Source organism: Pongo pygmaeus, chromosome 11 (assembly GCF_028885625.2).
Source record: "Pongo pygmaeus isolate AG05252 chromosome 11, NHGRI_mPonPyg2-v2.0_pri, whole genome shotgun sequence".
NCBI classification, from domain to species: Eukaryota; Metazoa; Chordata; class Mammalia; order Primates; family Hominidae; genus Pongo; species Pongo pygmaeus.
The window spans coordinates 42,918,045-42,937,226 of NC_072384.2; the positions used below are offsets into that span (position 1 = coordinate 42,918,045).

At 35.8% G+C, this 19,182-nt stretch overlaps 1 protein-coding gene across 2 annotated transcripts in view; it reads left to right on the forward strand.

Annotated features, from left to right (window-relative positions):
• ARHGAP15 (Rho GTPase activating protein 15) overlaps nt 1–19,182 on the forward strand; it is a 644,804-nt gene that overhangs the window by 400,664 nt on the left and 224,958 nt on the right. The gene's annotated exons all lie outside the window — the stretch shown is intronic.

Below are 19,182 nucleotides of genomic sequence, written 5' to 3' on the forward strand. Positions count from 1 at the left end.
ATTTTGTCTGTCTGACATACTGTTGATTCAAGTGCAAACTTCTTGTTTTCAAGCCAGTGATAAAACATTCATAAAATATCAGCACTCACAGTGTTAGAACCCTCCTAACATTCATGCTGGTAGACGTTGTGCCAGAACAATTTTTGGTAAGCCCCCAACATTACCCAAGTTAAGCAAATAGCATTCTGAATCACAGACAGTGATATCCCACCTTCCACATGTCTCTGTTCAGTACAGAATACGCTAACGGGTTTTTCAGGAACAATTAAAAGACACACCTCAAAAGATGACCTTTGATTCCACTATTTCAACATTCTGTTTTTCTTCTGAAATTATTTCATCTTACTGAAGGGAACAAAACAAAACCCAACTGAATCATCATTTCTACTCCACTCTATCTGTGGGGTGTTTTTCCTTCAAACTATGACTTCATTCATTCAAGGTCATTTTTCCTGGAAGATACATATAGTAGATGCAGAATCTTAAAAAATGTATTGTATAAAAATGCGAGGCTTCATCACCATCTGTTACAAGTTTACAACATATTCCCAGGATCTAGGGGGATATATATCATGTAAAAGATAGAGGTGTTTTCAGAAAAAGGATCGGTGAACCTATTCCCATTTCCAGCTCCTAGTCTCTTAAGACGATAGAACCAAGGGGAAAAAATCTTTACCCAATAATCTGCTAGGAAAAAGCCATTTCAATTCTCTCAATGTTACCTGGCTTTATTATAAAAGCATAATAAAAATAGTCTGCAATTTCTAACTCCTGGAAATTCATACTTTAATTATACTGTAAGGACAGCCTTGGGATCCTATTATTCCCCTATCAGTAGGGAATGAGAAAATAACAAGAAGGGGAAGAGTGGGTAGGGAATGTGGATAAAAAGAATGACTTTGGGGAAAGCATATCAACACATCAGAGAGAAGAGCGGAGAGTACAGTGAGAGTAGAAAGCAGCAACTACAGGATGAACATGAGGAGAGGTGTCTGAGAAATGAAGTCAATTGGAGTTTAGAAAAAAATGTGTTTTTATTGCAAGTTGCAATTTCATTTAATTTTATAAGTACATTTTTAGGAATAAATATTCTTTAGTAAGTACCTAAAGACAAAATGGATCACTGAGAATATTATAATGTTATTATTTCCAATAACTAAATTGTCATCATTTTCAGGAATTCTTCATCCACTTATAAATACTCAGCGCCGACAGTGTAAGCACTGTTATATTAGACCAAAAATCCAAATAGGGCGTTGGGGAAGCACGTAACAAGATGTGTCCATGTGTAAAGAAATGCTCCATTCCTCTCAATTTATGTCTCTACCCTAGGCAAAATGAAAAACTCTGCTAGATGCAGCTTTGTGGTGTGCAGATATTATAATATTGTAGAGTAGAAAATGTCTATAAATAGAAACCGTGTCTTCTGTTCATGGCATTTTGTTGGTGATTTTTAATAAAATAAGACAATGTTTTTGCTGACTGGAGCAATCACATCTAGCATTATATTTCATTGTCCCTGTGTTTACTCTTAAAATGAATTTGTAGATCCATCACTAAACAGGCGCTAATCACACATATGATTATTAAAATAATTCCTAAGCATTTTAATGAAACTCAAAGACTTTCCAGTTCCACAAAGCAACTGATAATTCAAAGCACTTTGGCAGCATCAGCTTAAAGGAACCCTATGGAAATATTCAATAAAAACTAAGAAGCACAAGATAAACCTCTCACATCACTGCAAGATTTACAAGTGTGTACTTTTGATTATAATTTTCTATGATCATTTTGTTGGATTAATATTCTTATATTTATACACCAATTCTGTTTACTCGAAGTGTTGTTTTTACGAAATTCTGGCATAAAGCATTTCAGGACAGAAATAATTTATGTGAATCTAAGTCCAATGTTTATGCAGGCTTCTGATGACATTTTATGCTGGGGTTGGTATTAGAAAGTAGCATATAAAGGTGCCAAGTCTCTCAGCATGGCTGGGACTCAGCATATCTGGATCCCTCCTTCTAATGGCCAGATACTCTCCCAGCCAAGAAACTCAACTGCAGAGTCATGGGAAATGTTGATGGACCGGTTATGGGAAAGGAACATTTAATGAAAACTATGTGTTTATTCTCACAGTCTTAGGGAAATGGTCCTGATACTCACTACATTGGCACATTGGCTGTTATAAAAAAGATTTGTTTCCTTCTCTTTTTTTTTTCTTGTGATTATTTTTTACTCCTTTAAAAAAATCTACAAATTGTGGCTATATCTCTAAAATGCTTATTAGATGGATGATTTTAAATGAAACATTATCAGGAAGGCAGATCTCACTATTCATTCATTCATTCATCCATCCATCCATCCAGTAAGTCAGTCAGTTATTTGTCTTACCTGTTTGCATTGAACACAGCCAAATTGCTCACGCTTCTGTGGTCTCTCCAAGGAAATTCTATCCAGTACTTGGCACAAGATGCATTCTTTATTCATCCCTGGTAAAGTGATACTAGTTACATTTTACATTTTGCAACTTTTGGACATGTCTAGAAGAAAATCTATTAATAAACTGAATGTAAACCAATTTAGCTAATAACTTGTTTAGTATGTTTCCTTATCTTGATTTAGTTCTCTTTATTACTCTAAACTACCAGAGCATTCTCCTTCTCACCAACTGTTACAACTAGATTAACTTCATGTCTGTGGTTTCTGACATTGTCTGCTGAGCCTTAAAAATACAAGCAAAATTTGGAAGACAAACTGTTAAGGAGCATGTTAGTCTTTAAAGCTCTTCCAAGTGGTTCCTCCCCCTTGCCTTGCCTTTATAGTTGTAGAGCATGTATCTGAGAAATCATAATTAGCCAATGAAAAACTCAACTTATGTTTCTTTTTTGAAGTAATTTCTGTGAAAATATTAAAACATGGTTCTGCTAATTCTTAATTCATATCCTGGGTACAATGACCAAAAGCATGAGATCATCTGACACTATTTTGGAGGTTTGAGGAAACAAGCATGTAGACCAGGGATATCTATCTAATCTTTTGGCTTCCTTGGGTCACATTGGAAGAAGAAGAATTGTCTTGGGCTACACATAGCGTTACATACACTAACGCTAACAATAGCTAATGAGCTTTAAAAAATGCAGAAAATCTCATAATGCTTTAAGAAAGCTTACAAATTTGTGTTGGGCTGCATTCAAACCCCTGGGCCATGGGTTGGGAAAGCTTGATGTAGAGGAAGGCATTGTGACATATAGTAGATATAAGCAGTGAGAAGCTCATTTTTCACTATGTTATAGAACACTTTGTGTAGTTTATGATGACATCATATGTGTAGAAATTGCTTACTTAAAAATGCGATCACCTGTGTCTGTTAGATACAAGGGCCTAGGAGACCTGAAGTAAACAAAGTATATATTTTAAACTGGTGTAACAAGTAAGACCTTAATTCATAGTTCTTTTTATGCAAAGCATGTAATTGACTATCCTTTGTTGAGGTCCATTATTTGGAAAGAAGCTTTATACAGCACACAACACCTTGTAAGCACTCAATAAATATTGGTTAAATGAAGCAATCGAAGCCAAATAGCTATTGAGTACCTACTGTGTGTCATCTTCCATGTTACCAGCTGATAATACAGAGGAGATAGACATCAAGCAAACAGACACACACGATTATGTATGTTAGCATAAACTGTGATAAGTACTATGAGAGAAAAGAACAGACCCTACAAGACAGAAGAACCATGACAATAATAAAAAGCAGGGAAATATGTGTGTTTAAAAATGATGTAATAAACCTTGAACGATAAACACATATTTATCTGGTTTTATCTTCGTTATAAGACCAGGAGACGTTTAATTTTGCCTTATTTTGCAAGTTATTTTCTTGACATTGTGACTATGTAATATAGGGAGTCCTTTGTTGTGAGATCTAAAAGGACATGCCTTAAGTGGCGAAGCAGTCATATTTCTACCCAATAATACCAAACATGCATTTTGCCAAATACATATTTTATGTAAGAGTAGGGTTAACTGGATGAATGAGCGTATTTCTACCCTAAACATATTTTTATGCATCCAAAATATTTTTGGTTTTAAGGGAATAACATTAATTTTTTTAAGTTTGTAATATAATTTAGATTAACATTCATTTGGAATATGTCTTAACTCATACTTCCTTTGTGATTCCTGGTTCTGGTTAATATGCACCCAAACTATTTTAAAACATTAAAATGATACCTAGAGATTTATTGTACAACAATGTGAATATACTTAAAATTACTGAACTATACACTTAAAAAGGATTAGGAAGAGAAATCGTATGTCATATGCTTTTGACCACAGTTTTTTTAAAATGAAATCATGTTTTTCAAATGTGATAATTCCAGGTATAAGCAACTTTGCAGAATGCCTCAGCAGATGCTAGTCAACAAGAAGTTTGCCCTTTCTGTCTTTTTTCTGGAACACGAAATGCTATGACAGGAATGGTACACAAAGTTACATATTTGACTTGGTGCCTAAAAGCCACCCTGGGATCCATAACCTTGCTTAAAGATTTAAGAAAGACCTTTAGTCTACTTCTGAGAAGGTCCTTAGCCTCAAAAACTTTATCTCTCAACTTGACTTCTTAGCAGCTGTTATATTTTTTTGCTGTCGTTTGTTTGACAGGATCCAGTTATAGGTTCCGATGTCTGTTTAAAGAAACAAGGAGGCTGTTGGCTTTAAAATTCCCTCATTGCTTGTGTGATCAGCATTTTCCCAGGCTTTTCTACATAGTTTGCCAAGCAAAGGGACTGACCTTTTGTAGCAAACACTTTTTCATTTCAAAATGCTCACTTTGATTTTTGTCCCATTTTATGCTCATTCCAAACTGTTTACAACCCACTAAAAATGACTGTGAATTATATGTTTGTGTAATGGATTCCTTTTGTGGTCTGAGTGGAATGTTTACTTTGAACAATTAGTTATCTTTGGGTAGATTATAGCAACTTGGAAAAAGGATGGCTAAAATTATTATTATACCTTAACTGCTTCTTTTTTGGTAATTCCTCTACTGTTAGGTGAAGTTTGAGAGAATATGAAATTAACAAGCCTGTGACATTATAAATGAAACCTGCTTAATTATGTGAATATTTGGATATGTGTGTTAATATCATGAGAAAGCGTGGCTGGACACCTACTCAACTCAGGAATATACTTATCTAACAAAAATCTAAAACATGGCATGTAAATAAATACATGAATATTTGCCATATACATGTTGCATTTGCATATGCACATGTATGTGTTATATAAATAACAGGCATGTTAGTACAGCTATTGTACAGTACACATTGTACTGTATTGTAGCAAGCATTGTAGTTGTTAACATAATTTTCCTGATATTTGATCCAGTGCACCAGTCTGCCTCTTGAGATCCTACCGAGTGCTTACTTGCAAAAATCAAACTTTACGTAGTTGTTTCCCGTTGCCTTTGAATCCAGGCCCCGAAACTGCAGATCATATTGCCTTCCCTAGACAAGCTCTGCTCCCAGTTCTGCTAATTTTATACTGTTCATTCTTTCCCACTTTGGGATAATCTATTATAGTTGGATCCAGGCACGCACTAAAGGCTGATACTTCCATGAAGAATGTGCAATTTGTACTGTTTAGTTTGTGACGAGATTCTTGAAAACTTTTATGATTCTATCTTGTTCCAGAGAGACTTCTGCTTGCTAGTTTTATAAGCAGTGAGTGAAAAAAAGTAACAAAAACAAAACAAACTGATAAAAATTACATGCTCCAAAAAAAAAAAAAAAATCAAGAGTACAAGATAAGCACTTTCTCTTTTTCCCTGGAGAATATTTGTGGACTGAACAAAAATGTTTCTGAGGTCAGTGACCTATGTTTTTGTTTTTTTTAAAGTGTTTGCTTTTCATGTCTTATGTTAGGCATCCGCATGCATTTACAATGGAGATGATCTTCAAAGAAGCTCCATGAAAGTTTGCAGTGAATCTCCTTGGCTTTTCTGAGTTAAAATTAAGACCAGTTTAGTGCTTTGGTGTTTTGTGTTTTGTTCTGTTTTGTTTTAATGCAGCCACAAAGACTGCCACCTTCCTGACAGCATAGTGTTGTGCTGGGTCCAAGCTGGAATTGGCTCTTTGGGGTAGTCACGCTGGGGCCTCTGTGTCTGTAAGAAAGCCACATTTAGGGCTCGAGGGGAAGACAAAATCAAAAAAGAATAAACAGGAAACAGCCAGCAAGAGTATAAAAGAGAAACTAGGAAAAGACAACCAAAAGAAATCAGAGATGACAAGGTGGGGGGGGGGAAAAGCTGCATTTTGCAATTAAGAAAACAAATGTGGATAAGAGGACATGCTTGTGAGGTCTGTAAGAAAGAGAAGACAAACTAGTGAAAACATTGCCATCTCTGCCGTAGGTACCTGATACCTGCTTTGCTGTTCCAGAGAAACTTACTCATGCTCAAGAAAATGCTTGAAACTTAAACCTTGCAATTTATGGCATGCATTGAATGTTCACAAACTCTGTATACGGAACTGGTTATTAATTAATTCATGTATTTATTAGTGACATTTAACAGAGTTTATCTATGTCTAGCAATACATGACAGTCTTACTATCAAAAAGAAAGCTTAAACATAACAGAAGTTAATGTAGGAATAAATGTGCAGTTCAACAACAAGAGAGGCTATCTAAGAAATACAGCAATGTGGCTCTGGTCAAATCAGTCAGCGGATATTCCCACACTTTAAAATCCACAATGCATCAGAATAAATAATGTCTCTTCCCAGATACAGCCTGAGTCTAATTTCCAACCTCCACTCCCAATGTAAAGTTTAGGTTCTTAACATACTTTTCCCTTGGAGTCAGTTGGAAGGAACAGAGCCAAAATTAAGACCCTAGGAAATTAGCTTCTTATTGTGGATGGGGAATTTAAATAATGCAACACCTCAACTTACCAAGATGCAATACTCTCAAATAGCCTATACTGGTGTCATTTACACAATGGGAGTTCTAGGACTGGGAGTTTTCCCATTACAAGGCCCTATATGCAGAACTTAATAGTTCTACCATAAAAATAATCTTGGCTGAAAGTTAGCAGGATGTTTTAGCCTGGAAGCAAATGTTTACAAAATTTGAAAAAAATTGCATGCATTTGGAAAGCTTTCAGGTTTTCAAAAAGCAGAAGCAAATAATAATAATAATAAGGCAGTCAGAGATTTTCAGATTTTTTTGCCCTAGCATTCAAAAACTGATTTGTAGCTTTTCAATACAAATGTTTTGATTCTTGTCACATAATATGAACTGATTGATTAAAAATAAATAATCAACTTTCACAACAGTGTCACTCTGTTTTATGAAATAATTTGTTGTTTACTGGTAGAAAAAGAATCTATACATTGTATTTGTGTAGGTATTTCCCTAGGGTTTAAAAATCAATGATAATTAAGAAACCAAATTAATTCAGGAAGCTATAAATGAAACCCAAATATTATACTTCTTTGTGGGTTTCCTAATGAATTATGTTCTTTTTTAAAGCTTATATGAAAAAAAATGACATTTTCCAAGGAATTCTTATACTTTCAAATTGTATACTCAATTTAAGCATTAATCAATTAGTCTACACACATATGGTAAAAGAAACATACAGATTCCAGGTGAAATAATTGCAGTGGTCTGTATGAATAAACATGACATTTTTTTTTTGTACAGGATATTTAGAACTTTTTACCCATTTCCTTAAAAGACTCATGTCTTAGAGATTCCTCTAAATTCTTTGGGAAGTTATCTTATAGACGAGTAGGCTATACAGTTAAAGATGTTTTTCTTGGGTTCAAAATAATCATTTATTTTCTTGTTTTATCTCTCTGTGCCTGATTTTATACGTTTCAAGCCGCTTCCTATTTTCGGTTCAGAAAAAACAAAAAAAAAACAAAAAAAAACAATCAAATGGAAAAAATCAAGGGCTGGACACTTCGAGAAAAAAACCTAACTCTGCAAAACCAAAATAGCTCTGAAATGACAATGCTGGAAGAATTCTTGAGGTTATAGTAGACCAGAGACCCAATATGTAAATACACACTCTTTTTTAAGAAAATAATAATGCCCTAGATCTAGGGTGTAAGTATATCTTATAGAAGAAAAATATTTAAAATATTAAGTACATGGTGTGCTCCCTCGTGTATAAGCCAACTTCTTATATGGTACCTAACACATAATGAATTCTCAGTAAATGGTGTATAATCAGGTAAATTATATTCAACATTGCTTAAATCCTCATTGGAGAGTTGCACACTATTGCTACCCATGCATATAGTTGATAGTATAAAAAGATCAATCACCAACAGTTGTTGGTTGAAGGCAGCTCAGAGAATAACATGGTTTGTAAATCCACTTTTTAAGCATTTAAACAAGTTCATTTCTGATAAGAGTATATCATATTGTTCAATAAGGTACCATTCTTGCTATCAATACCCAGCTATGCTAAACAATTGAAGTTATGTTTCCTTAATGATTTTATTTTCATCGATTTTTGGATGCTCCATTTAAGTTAACCATCAGCAACTACTAAAATATCCATTCTCTACTCATTTTCATCAGAGGAAGTCATATCCCATTAGGCATTGTTTCAATTCCAATAGCCTGCTGTTTTTAATCAAGTAACTGAATGGTAAGTATGACTTATAATTGACATGCCTGAGAATGGTCAGGCTTAGGCTCAGTTCCCATAACCACACAGCAAGTTGAGCCCCACATCTTTTCCTTTAATTCAGACTTGGAATGCCGTGTTAGTGCTGTTTTGTATTAGTTTACTTCCCTGTGAATATATCACCCTCTTGATTCATTGTTTGTTTTCCATGTACCTCTCAGGAAATTTTTATTTGGATGATAATTTTTTTGAGTTGATAGGGACTGTCCAATAATTAAAATAAGAAATATATGGTCAATACACAGGATCTATCAATTTGAAGTTAATGAAGACAGAATACATGATTTTGCTATTGGATATTGATTTCATTTTCTCCAAATTTACTTCCTAGCAGAAAAAAAAGTTAAACTCTGCTGTTGCTGTCAAAAGCTCTATAAAGACTTTGAATGTACCAATGTTATTAAAATTGGACTGTTGTCTTTCTTCTTTTAAAATGATGTTGTTCTTGTTATATTTTGCATTTTCTGACAGTTTGGGATGACTAACTCTTTAGTCTCCCTATAGAACAGTTGCACACCTAACAGATGGTATTGTCACGACAACAGTGAGATTTTTTCTTCCTTTTGTCTTGAAGGTAGGCATTTGACCATGTATTTGATATTGCATAGTCTAATATTGGAGTCCATGTGTTTGGCCTAGAGTTTGACAGCATAAGAAACATTCATTTCCTCTGGATTTAATTATTGACTCTGACATTTCATGCTACTGGTTTTCTCAGGGTGATCTCAATTATACCTAAAGCTTCAGTGAGCCCTTCAATGACTTCAGAGCTCCTATATGCAAATAATTACTCAAGCTGTTTTTTTTCCACTCAGATCCATGGTCTAGAAACAACCCTTCTTGAATTTTCCCCTGGCTCCTCAAACTGAACTTTTTTGAACTAAACTCATCACTTTTCCCAGCAAATATGTTCCTCCTATTTTATTTCTTAACTCAGCCCACAGCATTACAACCTATATTCCCCATTGCCCTAGAAAGAAATATGTTAGACATCTTAGATTCTTCTTTCTCATTACAGACCGAATCATTCACCAAGCCTCATGAGCTCTACTTTCTTACTATCTCTCGAGTCTGGTTCTTCCTTTCACTTTCTGTTGACCTTGATTGGGCCTCCATACTTCCTTTTGAGATAAATCTCCTAAGGAGGTCTTTGCCTTTGTTCTTATTTCTGCCCAGGCCACTCTTTTCAATGCTGCCAAAATGATCCCTCTTAAATACAAATAAGATTGTGTTATGCCCTCTTAGAATCCTCCAATGATTCGTTGATCTCATAAGGATAAACAAAATTCCACACTAATTACCCCCATAAAAAAAGGATAAGCATATGACCTCTGTCTACTGTTCGGCTTCATATCCTTATAAGCTGCTTTCTATGCTCCAGGAATACCAAGAACATGAATTTTTCCAATGGCCTATTCCTTTCCCATGCTTTTCTTTCTCCCTTTTTGTCCATCTGCCAAATTCACATTCATTCTCTTGTGAATATCACAAGAATCACCTTCTCCAAGGAATATTCTCTACCTTAAATCCGTAACCATCCCGCCATGATCTCTTGAACATCATTAGGCCCTTCCTCCACAATATTCCAGTGATAGCTTTGCTTTCCCTAATAGAGCCCTTATTGCCTGGGACTATAATGGCTAGTTTCATTATCTGTTTCCCCATCTAGAGTGTGAGTCCTTGAGTCTAGGAATTACGGTTGGCTCACCCCGTCCCCATAGTGCTTAGCACACTATACCTGGCATATGATAGGGCCTCAATTCATAATGGATGATTAAATGGATGAAGAGACAGATATTATCCAAGCTTTCTGTTTATCCACTCATCCATGCATCTATCCTTAGAGAAACAAAGTTTACAGATTGAAGATTCAGTGACCTGCTGGAAGAGACAATGATTAAATGTCTCTTTAAACATAATGTCATATTATCCAGAATGTAAAGAAATTACCTTAAAAGTGAAAGTAAGGGTTTTGTTCTTTGCTTTTTGTTTGTTTGTTTTGTTGTTGTTTTTTTTCCAAGGGGCATGATATATATGTAGACCAGTATGACATACCATATTTGTAATAATCTAGAATAGGATAGGACAGAAATAGGGCAATGACCCTTGTGTCTGACACAGGTTTCAGACAAAACATACTTTCTCATTGTTAATAGGGAGAAACCAGTCTCTCAACAAATAATGTTAAATTGTTTCGTAAACCTGAGGGATTTGACTAACTAAAGCCAAATTTGATGCTTTTGAGCCGACCAGTGTCAGAAGAATAGCACTATCCACTTTCTGATTCAAAAAATTATGCTCCTTTATATATAAACCTTCAGGCATTGTGCCTACTTCCTTGTAAGTTTGTGTACAATTTTTCCCATTATCACCCCCTAGGTATCTTTCACCATCACCACTTTCCAGGCATCTACCATCCACTGAATAGCCATGTTTCTGATTATCTTCTCCCAAATGTATTAGCTTGCATTATTTAAAGCTGAATCTCATTTTATTATTTCCTGCTCGTATTTCTAAACTCCTTAAGTCCATTTGTATGATTCTTTTGTCCTCACAGATGTCCACAGTTCCTCCCAATTTAGTATCATCAGCAAATTTAATTAATGCTCTGTTTACCTCTCCTTCTAATGAAACCAGTCCCTTGTTTCATTTCATGATACAAAGTAAAAAATGTATTGGCAATAAAACAGTCCAAAGAAATGTTTCCTCACTGTAGGAGGGGAAGTTAAGGATACAGCAAAGAACAATGTGGTGAGGAGTGGACAGTGCAGCAGGGTGGTGAGTTAGTTTGCTATTGCCCTGAAGCAAAACCTTTTTCACGGAGACTACACTTTGGCATATTGCCTGGGTTGATGCTGTGTGTGTATGTGTGCGCGTGTGCATGTGTGTGTTCTGTTCTGGAAGGTAGCTTTAATATCCTAGCTGAGGACATTTCACCAAAGATATATTTATGAATATATGAAAAGCATATTGAAAACTATAAATATAAATGTAATTATAGCTTTATATACATTAGTATTTATATAATACTAATTTATTAATTACATTAATTTTAAATACAATAAAAGGTAAGCTAGTAATGTCTGATTCATGGTGTAGTTACAAATCTAGATATGGATGCATACATCTGGATATATACAGACACTCAATCATTTTCAGTGGGCTTTTTCTAGCATTCACTGTGATGTAAATTTATCTCTGTCCTTAACTTGATTAGTGTTTGAAATCCAAATTAACCCTTGGATTTGAATCAAATTCTTTGTAAATAGTTTATAGGGTAAGAAAAAAGAACTTTTTTTCAATTGTATCCAACATGCAAACTTCAATCAAAGAATATTTTAACCTCTGCAATTAATAGGCTAGAAAAATTGAGCTTGATCAGAGTAAAAGGCCTAATCTGCTAACTTGAAGGTAAGCCAGCATATGTTCTAAAAATTACACTATAACTCTTTGAAGGTGTGGATATACAGATATTGTGTCATTTACATGAGGAAAACAAAGATGACATTTATTAAGCACCTACTGTGAGCCAAACATAATATTAGTGCTTTCCAGCATACATACCAATACTGTGGAATAAAATTGTACATTAATTAGTACCTGATAGTTCATACTCTGTATTCTTAACTCCAGCAAAATCTCGTAAACATTTATCAAGTTTCATATTAAGAGTCAGTCTTCAGAATGTGGATGGATTAGTATAAATCCAGTGACTTTACTGGAAAAAAAAGTACTTTCAAGTTTATGCTTTGAATGGACAGACAGATGTTAAGATCAAGATATCTATTGTTGTATACAGGAGACAATGCATGTTCACAACGCTGAAATGTACTTTCCATACAGGACAAGGTCACCAAAGATGGCATCACCAAGGGATGGTGTTAACAAAATAGTGACTGAGAATATTATTAAGTAGTTACAGCCTCACATTGTTTTTCTAGTGAGAAAAAGTATCTGATGCATAATGCATTCTTATGAGAGAATTTTCTCAGATGCCAAGACTTTACAGGCATAACTTCCATAAGCTTTAATGGGAATTTCCTGCCAGCACCTGTTACAGTATAGAGTTCTTACTTTTCACACATAATCCAAGACTGACTTGGAACACTGACTTGGAAAAACTAATATAGTGAAAGCTTCTTGTAATGTTTCCTCACATATAATGATCATCTTTTAATCCTTGGCCTGATATATGTATGTCCATGTTTTCCATTCAAATTATTTTCCCACCAGTAAGGTTTCTTTTCACAAGTTTTTTATGGATGAGAGCAGAAAAAACAATTCTTCTTACTAGGTAAACTAGTAGAAATGATACATAAAGGGGAAAGTTATTAGGATAGCAAGGGACTTAATGCTAGAAATCAACTATCCTTGACTTAAAGTAGTTTTATAAATATCCTGTAGACTCCTGAGCAGCCAACAATTAGCGTGCCACATGCAAAAACAATTACCAGGGACTCCACAGCAAAATCACAGGTCAAAATAATATAGTTTGACCATATTTTCCCATGTATTTACAGACTAGAATATGGTAACTTTTAATATTTAAAAAGATATTGTGTAGATATACCAAAGGATCTATTTTAATATTTCAAAAGATATTGCATAGATATACCAAATGGGCAATGCATTGGGTAGAGGAGAAAGTTAAAAGAATGTTTTAAATTTCATACATTTCTAATTAATTCCTCAAACTTCCATTACCAAAAAACTCAAACAAAAACAGGCCACAGTGCTCCTGCTTAACTAGAATTATTGGAGATTGCACCGAACAACTATTTTATGAACAACAACTTCACTTTTAACTTTTTCACTTTCTTGAAGTTTCTTCTTGTCTAGCGTTTCTAACACACAATGACACATTAGAATGAAAACAGACCTTTATACTCAAATAAATTCCTGAATCATTTCTGATCACTACCCTGAGTGACAGGATGATGAGCAGGGGGAATGCTTTTCACTTGTTGAATGTTGAAAGACAGTAAATTTTTAGTTCATTTTTATGACAAGATTTTTTAACAAATGTTGGCAGGTAACATGATTAAAGTTGGAAGAACTCTGAAACCCTGAAAACAAGAGAAGACATGTGTGAACCTGTTCATTTAATTTCTCATGGGGCAAAATACGGGATCTGAAGGAAAACAGTGCATTCACGTCCTTCTTTTTCTTTGGTGTGTGATTACATTGCTCCATGATGTCACCTTGAGCCCCTGTCTGACCTCCGATACTCTCCTTCTGGCACACCTGCCCCAGAAATATCATTTATACTCCAGCTTGATGTTCAGACACACTTATTCACACTTTTGAGTATTACCTTGAGCTTAACTGTTTTAAAAGTTATCAATAATTTGCCTCCTATTAGAGTATGTTCAAGCACCAGGAAAGAGGATTTTGTTTTGTTTCATTTGATAAGGCAAAGAAAGGGAAAGGGAGTCTCACCAACACTTCTAAAAGCATGCTGTGTTTCCAAGCTTGGTACCCTCCTCCTCTCAGGGGGTTTTGACTGTAGCACACTTTGCTTTTAATGGAAATAAGGTTATTACTTTCTTTTGATACTCTGGCCAGTGAATTAATAGAAATGCATTTGTTTCTGGTGTAATTGCCTTTATTAAGGTTTGTTTTAAAACTTAAGAGCAGATTGGAAATCTAAGACCTCATAAGTCTGCCATAGTTCAAAGCCATGCATCACCAGCTGAGGCCAATAAGCCTTAGGTTGTTACTGGGGAAGACTTAAGACTTGTGGCATTGTTTGTGTATACATCACTGGCTCCATCTGACACCTCTCATCTCTCCAGTGAGCCTGATGGAGTTAGGCTTTGTATCCCCACCCACATCTCTTCTTGAACTGTAATCTCCATAATCCCCACATGTCAATTGAGAGACGAGGTGGAGGTAATTGAATCCTGGGGCTGGTTCCTCCATGCTGTTCTCATAATAGTGAGTGAGTTCTCACAAGATCTGATGGCTTTATAAGGGGCTCTTCCCCCTTCACTGGCACTTCTTTCTTCTGCCTTGAGAAGAAGGTGCCTTGCTTCCCCTTCGCCTTCCACCCTTATTGTAAATCTTCCGAGGCCTCTCCAGCCATGCTGAACTGTGAGTCAATTAAACCTCTTTCCTTTATAAATTACCGAGTCATAGGCACTTCGTTATAGCAGTATGAACATGGGCTATACAGACCCAGTGATGTATACACAGACAACGCCACATATAGTAAAACTGCAGGAGAGTGATATGGTGAGAGAAGTCACTGTGTTCTCTGCAGTCCTTACCCAGAGAAGAGACAGGCCCGACTTCAGAGATCTGATGATTTCATGGGAGAATGCCGTGTATATTCACAACATTTCAATCTATAGAAAAAAAGACCTATATGAGGCCAGGAAAAGTGGCTCATGCCTACAATCCCAGCACTTTGGGAGGCTAAGGTGGGCAGATCTCTTGAGCTGAGGAGTTTGAGATCAACCTGGGCAACATGGCAAAACTCTGTCTCTACAAAAAACACCAAAAAAATAGCCAGGCATGGTGGTGTGTGCCTGCAGTCGCAGCTACTTGAGAGCCTGAGGTGGGAGGACCTGAACCTGGAGAGGTTGAGGCTGCTGTGAGCTGTGATCATACCACTGCACTCTAGCCTGAGTAATAGACTGAGACCCTGTCTCAAAAAAAAATAAAAAACAAAACAAAAAAAACTATATGAATTTAGGAACCTCAGTTTAGAGCATTGTACTCACCTGAAAAATTATTTTAGAAGTTTTCCCTGAAGATGTTATTTTTTACAATTTCCATATTTCTAATTTCCTTATGATAGAAAATTACTATAAGAATAAATTATGTTAAAATAAATTGTGTTCAGTCAAGCTTAATAATGTGCCCCTTCTCCCCCAAATTTCTAAGTACAGTAATATACTTCTTTTTTTCTGTGTCTTGGTGTGTCCAAAATAGCAGGTAACCCAGGAAGGGAGAAACTTTGGATAATAGCAACCACTCTTTTGAATTCATTTGAAACCAATATGTTGTACCCATTTTCCCTTTCTGTTGCTCTCCCATTATGTACTTGCCCCCTTATTCTCCATCTTTTTCTCTCCCACATCCTAGACAAGTAAACTCATTGTACTTGTCTTCTTTTCAGCTAAACTCTGCTCCCAGTAAAGGATTTAATAAATTAATCCACATACTAAAGCATATATGACTAGTGAGGTTTGATGTGAAATCCTCCAATAGGATTTCAAGAAAAAAGAACGAATTCTAGTTACAGAATTTTAGGCATAAGCAAGGCTGTGTGAAAGAAATATTTTAAGAAAGAATTATCTTCCCAGATTTTCTGAAAATAAACTGCAAACGTAGCCTCTATAATTAATATTAACTTACGTTGGGAACCAATGGCATAAAATCCAAGTCTTCAAATTGGTAATCTTTCATTTCTATCTTTCATGGTACTTCAAGATTTAGCTATACTGCCTGATTATGGATTTCCTAACATTCAAACTCAATGGAGTTTCTAACATCAAAACTCAAACTCTGCCATCCTCTGGAGGAAACAGGGAAATTAAGACATCCTTTATTTACATTTCATACAAGAGAAAACATGAGATATATTTATAATTGATATCTTGCCACTTTAGAAAGTCACATATATGGAGTTAGATATTTCATGAATGTTGTATCAATGAACATCAGCATATATAAAACATCTTAGTTTTTTTTAAATTTGTGGATAATGTATGTTTTTATCACATACAACATGAAGTTTTATAGTAGATATTGTGGAATAGTTAAATCTATGTAATTAACAAATTACTTCACATAATTATCATAGATGAGAGCACTTAACATTCACTCTCATTACATTTTTCAGGAATATATGTCATCATTAACTGTAGTCATCTTGCTATCCAATAGATACCTTGAAATTTATTCCTTCTAGCTAATTATAATTATGTATCCTTTGACCAACATTTTCTCATTACTACCATCCGCCTAATCATCCCGGTCTCTAGTAGCCACCATTCCACTCTCCTTCTATGAGGTCAACCTTTTTGAATTCCACATGTGAGTGAGATCATGCAATACGTATTTTTCTGATCCTGGTTTATTTCACTTAGCATAACGTCCTCCACGTTCATTCATGTTGTCACAAAAGCAGGATTTTTTTTTTCATGTAAGTTTTAGGGTACATGTGCACAACGTGCAGGTTTGTTACATATGTATACATGTGCCATGTTGGAGTGCTGCACCCATTAACTTGTCATTTAGCATTAGGTATACCTCCTAATGCCATCCCTCCCCCCTCCCCCCACCCCACAACAGTCCCCGGTGTGTGATGTTCCCCTTCCTGTGTCCATGTGTTCTCATTGTTCAATTCCCGCCTATGAGTGAGAATATGCGGTGTTTGGTTTTTTGTCCTTGCAATAGTTTGCTGAGAATGATGGTTTCCAGCTTCATCCATGTCCCTATAAAGAACATGAACTCATCATTTTTATGGCTGCATAGTATTCCATGGTGTGTATGTGCCACATTTTCTTAATCCAGTCTATCATTGTTGGACATTTGGGTTGGTTCCAAGTCTTTGCTATTGTGAATAGTGCCGCAATAAACATACGTGTGCATGTGTCTTTATAGCAGCATGATTTATAGTCCTTTGGGTATATACCCAGTAATGGGATGGCTGGGTCAAATGGTATTTCTAGTTCTAGATCCCTGAGGAATCGCCACAGTGACTTCCACAATGGTTGAACTAGTTTACAGTCCCACCAACAGTGTAAAAGTGTTCCTATTTCTCCACATCCTCTCCAGCACCTGTTGTTTCCTGACTTTTTAATGATTGCCATTCTAACTGGTGTGAGATGGTATCTCATTGTGGTTTTGATTTGCATTTCTCTGATGGCTGGCCAGTGATGATGAGCATTTTTTCATGTTTTTTTTGGCTGCATAAATGTCTTCTTTTGAGAAGTGTCTGTTCATATCCTTCACCCACTTTTTGATGAGGTTGTTTGTTTTTTTCTTGTAAATTTGTTGGAGTTCATTGTAGATTCTGGATATTAGACCTTTGTCAGATGAGTAGGTTGCAAAAATTTTCTCCCATTCTGTAGGTTGCCTGTTCACTCTGATGGTGGTTTCTTTTGCTGTGCATAAGCTCTTTAGTTTAATTAGATCCCATTTGTCAATTTTGGCTTTTGTTGCCATTGCTTTTGGTGTTTTAGACATGAAGTCCTTGCCCATGCCTGTGTCCTGAATGGTATTGCCTAGGTTTTCTTCTAGGGTTTTTATGGTTTTAGGTCTAACGTTTAAGTCTTTAATCCATCTTGAATTAATTTTTGTATAAGGTGTAAGGAAGGGATCCAGTTTCAGCTTTCTACATATGGCTAGCCAGTTTTCCCAGCACCATTTATTAAATAGGGAATCCTTTCCCCATTTCTTGTTTTTCTCAGGTTTGTCAAAGATCAGATGGCTGTAGATATGAGGCATTATTTCTGAGGGCTCTGTTCTGTTCCATTGGTCTATATGTCTGTTTTGATACCAGTACCATGCTGTTTTGGTTACTGTAGCCTTGTAGTATAGTTTGAAGTCAGGTAGCGTGATGCCTCCAGCTTTGTTCTTTTGGCTTAGGATTGACTTGGCGATGCGGGCTCTTTTTTGGTTCCATATGAACTTTAAAGTAGTTTTTTCCAATTCTGTGAAGAAAGTCATGGTAGCTTGACGGGGATGGCATTGAATCTATAAATTACCTCGGACAGTATGGCCATTTTCGTGATATTGATTCTTCCTACCCATGAGCATGGAATGTTCTTCCGTTTGTTTGTATCCTCTTTTATTTCATTGAGTAGTGGTTTGTAGTTCTCCTTGAAGAGGTCCTTCACATCCCTTGTAAGTTGGATTCCTAGGTATTTTATTCTCTTTGAAGCAATTGTGAATGGGAGTTCACTCATGATTTGGCTCTCTGTTTGTCTGTTATTGCTGTATAGGAATGCTTGTTATTTTTGCACACTGATTTTGTATCCGGAGACTTTGCTGAAGTTGCTTATCAGCTTAAGAAGATTTTGGGCTGAGACAATGGGGTTTTCTAGATATACAATCATGTCATCTGCAAACAGGGACAATTTGACTTCCTCTTATCTAATTAAATGCCCTTTATTTCCTTCTCCTGCCTGATTGCCCTGGCCGGAACTTCCAACACTATGTTGAATAGGAGTGGTGAGAGAAGGCATCCCTGTCTTGTGCCAGTTTTCAAAGGGAATGCTTCCAGTTTTTGTCCACTCAGTATGATACTGGCTGTGGGTCTGTCGTAGATAGCTCTTATTATTTTGAGATACGTTCCATCAATACCTAATTTATTGAGAGTTTTTAGCATGAAGGGTTGTTGAATTTTGTCAAAGGCCTTTTCTGCACCTATTGAGATAATCATGTGGTTTTTGTCTTTGGTTCTGTTTATATGCTGGATTACATTTATTGATTTTCTTATGTTGAACCAGCCTTGCATCC